Consider the following 9412-nt stretch of genomic DNA (forward strand, 5'->3'; position numbering starts at 1 on the left):
GGGAATCTGAATAGGGAGGACATCTGGTTAATGTCCGCAAGCAAGGCAGCAGCCACTCACAGTTGGGGGCCAGGGCCCACAGGGCCCCCCTTATTTACTAAAAATGAGCTTCTGACTTAGGTTGCATGGGACATCAGCAGGTTACCTTAGTCGTCATTGAGACACCTGCCCAGGCCACACAAGTGCTCTGTCTTAGGTTGATGACTGCCCCCCCCAAGTATTACCCATCTCTGAATACTCATTATCATATAGACTCAGCCATGTGAGCTATAGAGTAACTGCTGCCAATGATTTCAAAGTGGCACTGGGCTTGCAATCTGTGTGACACAGAAAAGACCAACAGAAGTCCTAACCCACCCATAGCCAGGAGGCTAAAGGCAATTGAACCATTCCCTTTCTTAATGAGCCTTACTGCAAATTGGAGTCCTTGTAGGATGATATCCCATAAGCAAATGGTACTTGAGTTTTAATAATTTTTACAACTTTCAAAGCCAATTTAAATGTATAATAGTAGAATTAAATTTATCATGCCCAATAAGATGAAAGATTAACTAATTGTGGTAGCTACGTTTGCTGCCAGGGTCTCCATTGTGCTAGCTGTAGTAACCAATTATGAAATAGCAATTCCAGAAGCAATAGCAGCAGTGGCCACCACCGCTATAACAACAATGGCAACAGCGATGTCAGAGTCTCTGGAGTGTGTGAGCATCATCTGTGTCTAACTGCCACCGTCCACTTGCATGGATGCAGCTCCAGGAACACGAACCACCAAGGCCCATTTTTCTTGATCCCAGCACTACTTAGGCTGGCAGCTCTGCAAAAGAACAACTAAGAACCATAAAGAAAACAAACCAAAAACAGCAAACAAGGAGCAGAACTAATGGTCTCAATAATGGCTACATTCAGGCTCACAAATTTTAAGGTATCTTCAAAAAGGCTAGATGAATGTCAGGAGGCAAATAAATGTTGCACAGAGCCAATCCTGAAAAGTAGGTACTACACCAGCTTGAAGAGGGTTGCAAAATGTGAAAAGGCTTAGCTGGCATACTACTGTTAACAAATGAAGGTCATTGACCTTCAGAGTTATCCTTAATCTCCAAGGTGTGACACATTCTCAACATTTTTGAAAAAAGTTACCATACCTTACCTTCTGAAGAATCCAACCACATGGCTAGAGTTCCTAGGCTTACATTAATGTTTGCCAAGGCTGGCCGTATTGGGCTCTCAATCCCCATTGGCATCAGAAGGGGAGAGTTTTTCATGAAGGTCCATGTTGGGATTCAGCTGCAGCCACAGGGCACACACAGCATTCAGGAACCGAAAGAGGAACTTCATTGTCCTGCAGAAAGACACAAACTTGGGTCCCCTCCAAGTGCCAGTAGAAAGATCCTTCCATCGCACCAGAGGATGATTTGCAGCAGGAGCCCTCCAGTGCTTATCTGCAGCGGATACTCCAGCAGAATCCACCAATAAAAAATTTTAAATATATAAAACAAGGGAAAGAATAGAATGTGGAAGGAGAGATGAGCCCCTAGCTCCCCCCTTTTTACTTTAGCAATATATGTTTTTAAGTTACGATGGCAGTATTCTACTATAGCCTGTCCTTGAGCATTATAAGGAATACCAGTCTTATTAACAATAGAAAAGTCTTGCAGAATTTTGAAAATCCCGTACTGCTGTAGGCGCAACCATTATCAGTCTTTATGCATTTTGGCACTCCCATATAGGCAAAAGCATGAAGACAATGATTCTTTACATCCTTAATGTTTTCCCCTGAATGGGCACAAGTAAAAATTAGAGAATATGTATCAATAGACACATGGACATATTGTAATTTTTTAAAGGAAGGCATGTGTGTGATGTCCATCTGCCACACATGATTAGGTAAAAGCCCTTGGGGATTAACTCCCAAATGAGGAACAGGTAAAAATTCAACACAAATAGGACATGATTTAACTATCTGGATGGCTTGTTCCGGGGTTATGCCTATATGATGACGAAGAGATCCAGCATTAAGACGATAACATTGATGCAACTGATTAACCTTATCAAAGGCAGAACAAACTAATGTGACAGCCATATGAGTAATGGCGTCAACCCTCTGATTACCTTCACTTAGAGGTCCAGGCAATTGAGTATGAGCTCTAATATGGCCCACATAAAGGTTATGTGAGCGGGACCATATAAGTCCTTGTTCTTGCAATAAATATTCATGAATGGGAGAAATGGATGGTATGTAGGCTGTTGTCTCCAAAGGCATAATGGCATGTGCCACACATTGACTATCAGTATAAATATTTACACTCTTATCAGAAAACATCTATAAAGCAAGCAACAGTGCCTGTACCTCTGCCATCTGGACATAAGTGCCCTGGACTTTCATTCTCTTTACTATGTTACCAGAAACCACCAAAGCAAAATCACATGAAGTGTCATCAGTAAATACCACATGGGCCTGAGGAATAGGAGTCATCTGTACTATCTTAGGAAATATAACAGGATGCAATTTAAAACATTGACACACATCATTGGAGAGGTAGTGAGTATCAAACCGACCCTGCATGGAGCATGTGAATATGGTCCAATCATTATCATTAGCTTGCAACCATGCTAATTGAGACTGGGTGTATGGTAACACCACAATATCTGACTCCTTACCAAAAGTTTGCACACTGATCTTGATTCCCTTAAATATAATCTTAGCAACAGCCTGTGGATTAGGAGTGATGATTTTTGCTGGAGAAACTGGGGAATGTACCCATAGTATAGGACCTGTTTGCCAAAACACACCAGTAGGTGAATGGGAAAAACAAAATATCAAATACAATAAGGGAGAAGAAAGATCTATATACTGCACGTGAGCCTGCTCCAGGGCCTCTTGCAGACATTGTAGGGCTACACGTCCTTCAGCTGTTAATTTATGGGGAGATAAAGGGTCATGGTTGCCCTTTAAGACATCATAGAAAGGGTGAAGCTGACCTATTGGAATTTTTAAAGTGGACCGAAGCCACTGAATATCCCCCAGAAAGGTTTCGAAATCATTAAGTGTGCATAGCTGATCCGTATTGCAGTGTAATCTTTTGTGGGCTTATGCCTGTGTATAACAATTCATGACCTAAATAATGATAGGGAAAAGATACCTGTACCTTTTCTGGGGCTATCTGTAAATTAGCCAGGTTAAGAACCTCTTGTAATTTAGAAAAGGCATCAAAAACAAGTTTTTTATCTTTAGCAGCCATTAATATATCATCCATGGAGTGAATTATATAAACACCTGGAAAAGCTTTTGGAACTGGAGCTAGGGCCAAAGACACATAAATTTGACATATAGTAGGGCTATTGGCCATTCCTTGAGGCAATACCACCCACTGATATCTCTGATAAGGCTCCTTAAGATTTTCTGAAAGAACACTGAAAGCAAAGTGAGGACTGTCCTCGGGATGCAAAGGAATGGTGAAGAAACAATCCCTCAAGTCAACCACAATTAAATGCCAATATTTAGGAAATGCCACAGGGGCAAGCAAGCCAGGCTGTGTTGTTGCCATGAGAAGCATGGTTTTATTTACAGCTTTAAGATCTTGTAATAGCCTCCATTTTCCTGACTTCTTTTTAATAACAAATATATTTGAGTTCCAAGGTGAAGTGGAAGCAATGATATTTCCAGCATCTAACTGTTCCTTAACTAATGTGTATGCAGCCTCCAATTTTTCCTTAGTAAGGGGCCATTGCTCCGCCCATACAGGATAATCACTTTTCCAAGTGATTTTTATCGGTTGTATTATTGAAGGCTGCTGAGGTACCATATGCTCATGGTGCACTGACCCACATGTGTAACAGGGCCCAGACATTAGCAGGCCCACATGGGTAAGCACAACTGTCTCCATGAAGGAAGTACCATTCTAGGTGTAAAACCCAGCACTTTTGTAAAAAAGCAGTAACCCCTGACACAGATAGAACAAAGGCTTAATCCACCAAAGTCCATAGTTCTAGGAATATCTCTAAATGTTCAAACCTTGCTTCAAATATAGTAACACTTTTGGCTTCTGTAGTGCCACTTTGGGCTATCTTCTTATTAACTGAAGTTTGTCAACCCAGAATATGGGAATTTTGCTTAAAATCCCACACTGAGAAAGTCCTAGTTGCTTCGCTAGCATCCCAAATATCTCATGTGTTTGCCAGCTGGAGAAGAAAGACTTTCTGTTTTCCCAAATCCATTTTCAAACAATCATCTCTCTCTCTCTCTCTCTCTCTCTCTCTCTCTCTCTCTCTCTCTCTCCTCTCCCTCTCTTTTTGTCTCTGTCTATATGTCTCTGTGTGTGTTTCTATGTGTGTGTCTTTGTGTTTTTCTGCAAGTCTTTCTACATGTTACTTTTAGTATTGTTTGCTGTATTGACTGTTGGATTTCTCTGGTGGGGACAGCACTGCTGTTTAAGACTTTGCCTTCTCCTTTTGGGAATCTAAATCACATTGGCTGTGCCATGTTCCCCAGAGAACCACCTACCTGAAATAAAAGCTAAACTTGTTCCATTCCTGGAATGAGAAACTATATGAAAAGATCTTATACTTGAGATCCAGGCACGAGCCAGTTCTCCATTGAGAGAATTGCTCCCACTCTGGAGGAGCATGCTCATGGGAGCTCAGTTTTTACAGGTGCAGCACTTTACTTACAAATGAAGGGTCTTGAAGTAATTGTCTACTTCAAGTTATTTGAGGGAATGTGTTTCTGCCACCCTGGTCCTAAACACCTACAGAAAAGTCACAGAGGCGACTAGCTAGCCTCCTGCCAAAGGTTACCAAATGAGGAACCAAAACTTCAGAGATCAAAACCAATGGATTGATTTATCCTGGATTGAGGGATGAGCAGCTTTAGAGCTAGACTTTCAGGAGAGCTAGGATGGGAATTGCTGAGTTGATTGAATCACTGAATGTATTTTCCTGTCCTCTAGGCTTAGTGAGTCCCTCTAGACACAATGAACTAGAGACAAGTGATAGATGTGGGGAGCATTTTACAGATCACATTCTAAGAAGAACTGTTTCAAAACCCCTTCTTCAGTAACTGTTGAATACATTCTGCACCCTTTGAAAACCAGAATACCGTCTCACTTCGAAGGCCCATCAGAGTAAGCATAGAAGTTCAAAGTTTAAAGAGGACAGAACTCACCAGTGGGGGATGAAAATTATGAGGTACTGAGAAACTGAATCATGGCAGTCTGTTTCATGGAACTGAGAACTTGGGATCTTCTCATAGCACACACTTAGTGGATTGAGTACAGTTTTTCCAAGAATTATCTGAGGGTAAGGGCAAGATCACCAATGAAAGTTTGTGGAACCATCCCAGGGAATGTGAGTCTGGATGAAAGAAGCCTGCCACTTTCAGAGTTGCTGCCTGGCTCAGCTCGTTGATCACCATATATGAATTCTTCCACCCTGAACTCCATGTTGTGAACACTGAGACCCCTGACAGGGTAAGGAACCACCTCTTTCCCATCATGATAGTGGGAGGATTGAATGTAAAACCGTGGGAAGAGGAAATAACAGCTGTGTAGGAATGGACACCATCCCTATTTTATTTAAGATGAACAAAAATAAGCAAAATACACTTGTGCTGGTTTTTGTGGGTTCCCAACTTAACAAGATATGGAATTAACTAAAACCCTAAAATGGAGGTCACAACGGAGAGAAGGATTTTGCTTCATTTGAAGGAGGTAGATCCACTTCAAGGACAGATTTTGGAGGTAAAATGACTCAAATATTTAATCCGGATCTCAGAGCCTGAAGACACACCCCTTTAATCCAGATCTTCAGGTTGGAAGACACACCCTAAATGTGGCCACACCCTGTGCTGGATACCTATAAAAGGACAGGGAAGCAGGAAGCTTTTGCTATTTGCCTGCTTGCCCTCACCTTGCAGCAAGTCCATCCCTTCCCCGGCAATAGAGAATTTTTGGAACTCCAGCATATACTGAAGACCAGCGAACACATCCAAAGTCTTGGACTGAGTAAGTACTGAAATCTTGGTCTTTCCCTTCATAGGTAATGTGGGATTAGCAGGACTGCAGCCCAAAGTCATTCTAATAAATCACCTTTGATGATATATATATATATATATATATATATATATATATATATATATATATATATATATATATATACACATATATTCCTTGTATATATTCTGTTCCTCTACAGAACCCTAGTGGAACATTTTTGATATGAATTAATAGAATGAGTGATCCAAACTATCCAAAAGCTGTGTATAATTGTCAAAACAAGTTACCTATTGACCTAAGATTCAATCTAGGAAATAATGGAGTGATATAAGGGTATCAAGTAGCCTAGACTGTGTTCTCTGAAATTAGCATTGATATCTGGATAGAAAATATCAGAGACCCAAGATTTCAGCCTTGTAGAAGAGGGAACAGATGAGAAACAAAAACTAAAAATCAAAATCCTGTCTGTTATTGCATCTCACAGGGTGAAGAGAAATCAATTGCTAGTTCTTCAATTTCAATCCAGTTGAACCTTCAAACTACCTGAAGGAGAAATGGCAGGAGATGAGATCGCCCAGAGATGGGACCACACACAAATCAGCATTCAGGATTTCTCCTACAGGTGGACCATCAGCAACTTCCCCTTTGTTGCTGAGGAAATGCGGCAAAGCATTAGAAGCCCCACTTTCTCAATAGGAGCCAATGACAAATGGTGTTTGAGAGTACACCCGAATGGAGTCGATGAAGAAAGTGCAGATTACCTGTCAGTTTACCTAGTGTTGCTCAGTTCTCTAAAGAGTCCTGTTTGGGCAAAGTTCCAGTTCTGGATCATAAGCAATGAAGGAGAGAAAACGAGTGTCAAAAAGAGCCCAAGAGCTTTTAGATTCCTTCCAGGCCAGGACTGGGGTTACAAAAAGTTTGTTCTTCGAGATTTTCTCTTGTCCCATGCATTTTGGCTTCTCCCAGATGACCAGCTCACCCTTGTCTGCAAGGTGAGCATGGTCCAGGTCTCCTTGACCCTTTCTGAGCAGAACAAGAAGCCAGGAATTCTGGTCCCCAGATGCACATTGGCAGATGAGCTAGGAGAGCTGTGGGAGAATTCCCAGTTCACAGACTGCTGCCTAGTGGTAGCTGGCCAGGAATTCTGGGCTCACAAGGCCATCTTAGCAGCTCGCTCTCCAGTTTTCAGAGCCATGTTTCAACATGACATGGAGGAGAACAGAAAGAATCGCATTGAGATCCCTGACCTGGAGCCACAAGTCTTCAAGGCAATGATGAACTTCATTTACACAGGAAAAGCACCAGACCTGGACAGCATGGCAGCTGCCTTGCTGGCAGCTGCTGACAAGTATGGCCTAGAGCGTTTGAAGGTCATGTGTGAGGATGCCCTCTTCAGGGACCTCAATGTGGAGAATGCTTCCCACACACTCTTCCTGGCTGACCTCCATAGCTCAGGGCAGCTGAAAACCCAGACACTGGACTTCATTACAGCTCATGCTTCTGAGGTTTCTCAGACTTCAGACTGGAAGACAATGGTGGGCTTATATCCCCACTTAGTGATTGAAGCTTATGGTTCCAGGCCTGCTCACTGCCCTTTCCTGGAGCACCCTATCAAATGCTTGAAGCGATCCTAAGACCTGGTAAACCTTGTCCTACACTTGTCTCCCAGAAGCAGCAGTCATGGTGTTACCCATGATACAGGGGTAGACTATGGGATGTGTGGAAAATTTCCAGTGAAACTAGGGAATAACAGCATGGTGGCTGATGCTTAATACAGATGTAAAGGAGTAATTGTCAGGTTTAGGGAGGGGGAGTCTTCCACTATGGTACAATGTACACATCCTCTACCTAGTTGTTATACTGCTTTGATTTTTTTCTAAGGAGTTAGAATGTGAAATTCATTTTAACTGCTGACACCAAGAACATTACAACAGGGTGTCTTTGGAGAAACCTATCTGGATTGGACAGAGCAGAAGATATGATCAAGGACTCAGAAAGGAGAAAACAAACATGAATGTTTGGTTACAAGAGAAGCAAAGATAATGAACAAAGTTTTTCTCCAAACTCAGGGTTTGGGACAGGGGAGATGACTCAGTTGGCAAAAGCAATTGTTGATCTTGCAGAGGACCTTTTCTTCAGTCCTCCTCTTGTCTCCATGGGCACATCCATCTCAAGTAATTAAAATACCCAAATAAAATGTCATATCAATTGAATAAAAATTGTAAAATCAGCTTATGGATTCCAGTGGTGTTTCTGTTTGAAAATGGCCATTTTATTCCATCCAGCTGTGCTCTGCTGTAGAATTTGGTGCAGTGTCTTCACTGACACACACACACACACACACACACACACACAATCAATGAGACAATACCTAATGAATTCTGTTATACTCAGAGATTGGTGCCTAAAATGGAACTAAAAACAGCTTCCTAATTGTCTCTCTCAAATGAGCAGCAGCTGCCAGTTTGAGTTACTGGCGGGTTCCTGGCATGTGTGCTTGACCTGCAGTATGGCGGTAATGAGGCCTCTGCAATAGGCACATTAAGCTGCGTGGTGGATTTAGCCTTTGCTAGTACAAAACAAAAAAAGAGGTTTCTGGTCTACACGCTGCTTTGATAGAAGCATAGACCCACTATTTCTGAGAGTTGATGGCTCCCAGAGCTGGCGGAAAACTTACCACCGCCATGTTGGGAAGCTGAAGTAGGTGGAGCCAGCAGCCACAGTGCTGTTTCAGGCTCAGAAGGCTGCAGTTTAAAGCAATAGGTTCAAAGTAATATAAAAAATAACCCAGGTAAAGATGGCTACCACACAGAGAATCTGGATTATGTTCTCTTTGATATTCATAACTGAAGAAAAACATTTTATTGCAAAAGCTGTTGAGTTATGCCAAAATGTTTATTTTAAAGATACCTTAACTTCAAAATTTGGATGTAAGGATATGATGCTTTGGAAAGGAGGCTCTGCTTTTGTTTCCACAGAAAGCAAGAGGCTATGGATTTGTTCCAGATTAAGATACATCAGATTTGACCAACCAAGACCACCTGAAAGGTCTCCGATGAAACCATGGCCTAGATGATCCAACATCCAGAATCATTTCAAGGCAACTGGCTCAGATGATACAGTCTCACAGACTACTCCATGATCCTTAAATTTTCTTTGTGTCCCCATAAGATACAGCACCCCCCTCCAGCAGGAAGTGGCAAGAGAAGCTCCGCCCAAATTCTCAAATATACAAAGCTGGTTTTGGAGATGTAAAAGCCTTCCTTTTTGAAAAAAAAAATAGGGGAATTTCTGTGGGATGGTCTGTATGTCAAATCTGTTGCTCTGATTGGTCAATAAATAAAACACTGATTGGCCAGTGGCCAGGCAGGAGGAAGTATAGGCGGGACAAGGAGGAGAAGAATTCTGGGAAGTGGAAGGCT

The 9412-nt window shown here is 42.0% G+C and overlaps 1 pseudogene; it reads left to right on the forward strand.

Moving 5' to 3' along the window:
* Window positions 1–6544: 6544 nt before the first annotated feature.
* On the forward strand, window positions 6545–7624 carry LOC143273752 (speckle-type POZ protein pseudogene; annotated as a pseudogene).
* The last annotated feature ends 1788 nt before the right edge of the window (window positions 7625–9412 follow it).

The sequence above is a fragment of the Peromyscus maniculatus genome, chromosome 6 (genome assembly GCF_049852395.1).
Source record: "Peromyscus maniculatus bairdii isolate BWxNUB_F1_BW_parent chromosome 6, HU_Pman_BW_mat_3.1, whole genome shotgun sequence".
Taxonomy (NCBI): Eukaryota; Metazoa; Chordata; class Mammalia; order Rodentia; family Cricetidae; genus Peromyscus; species Peromyscus maniculatus.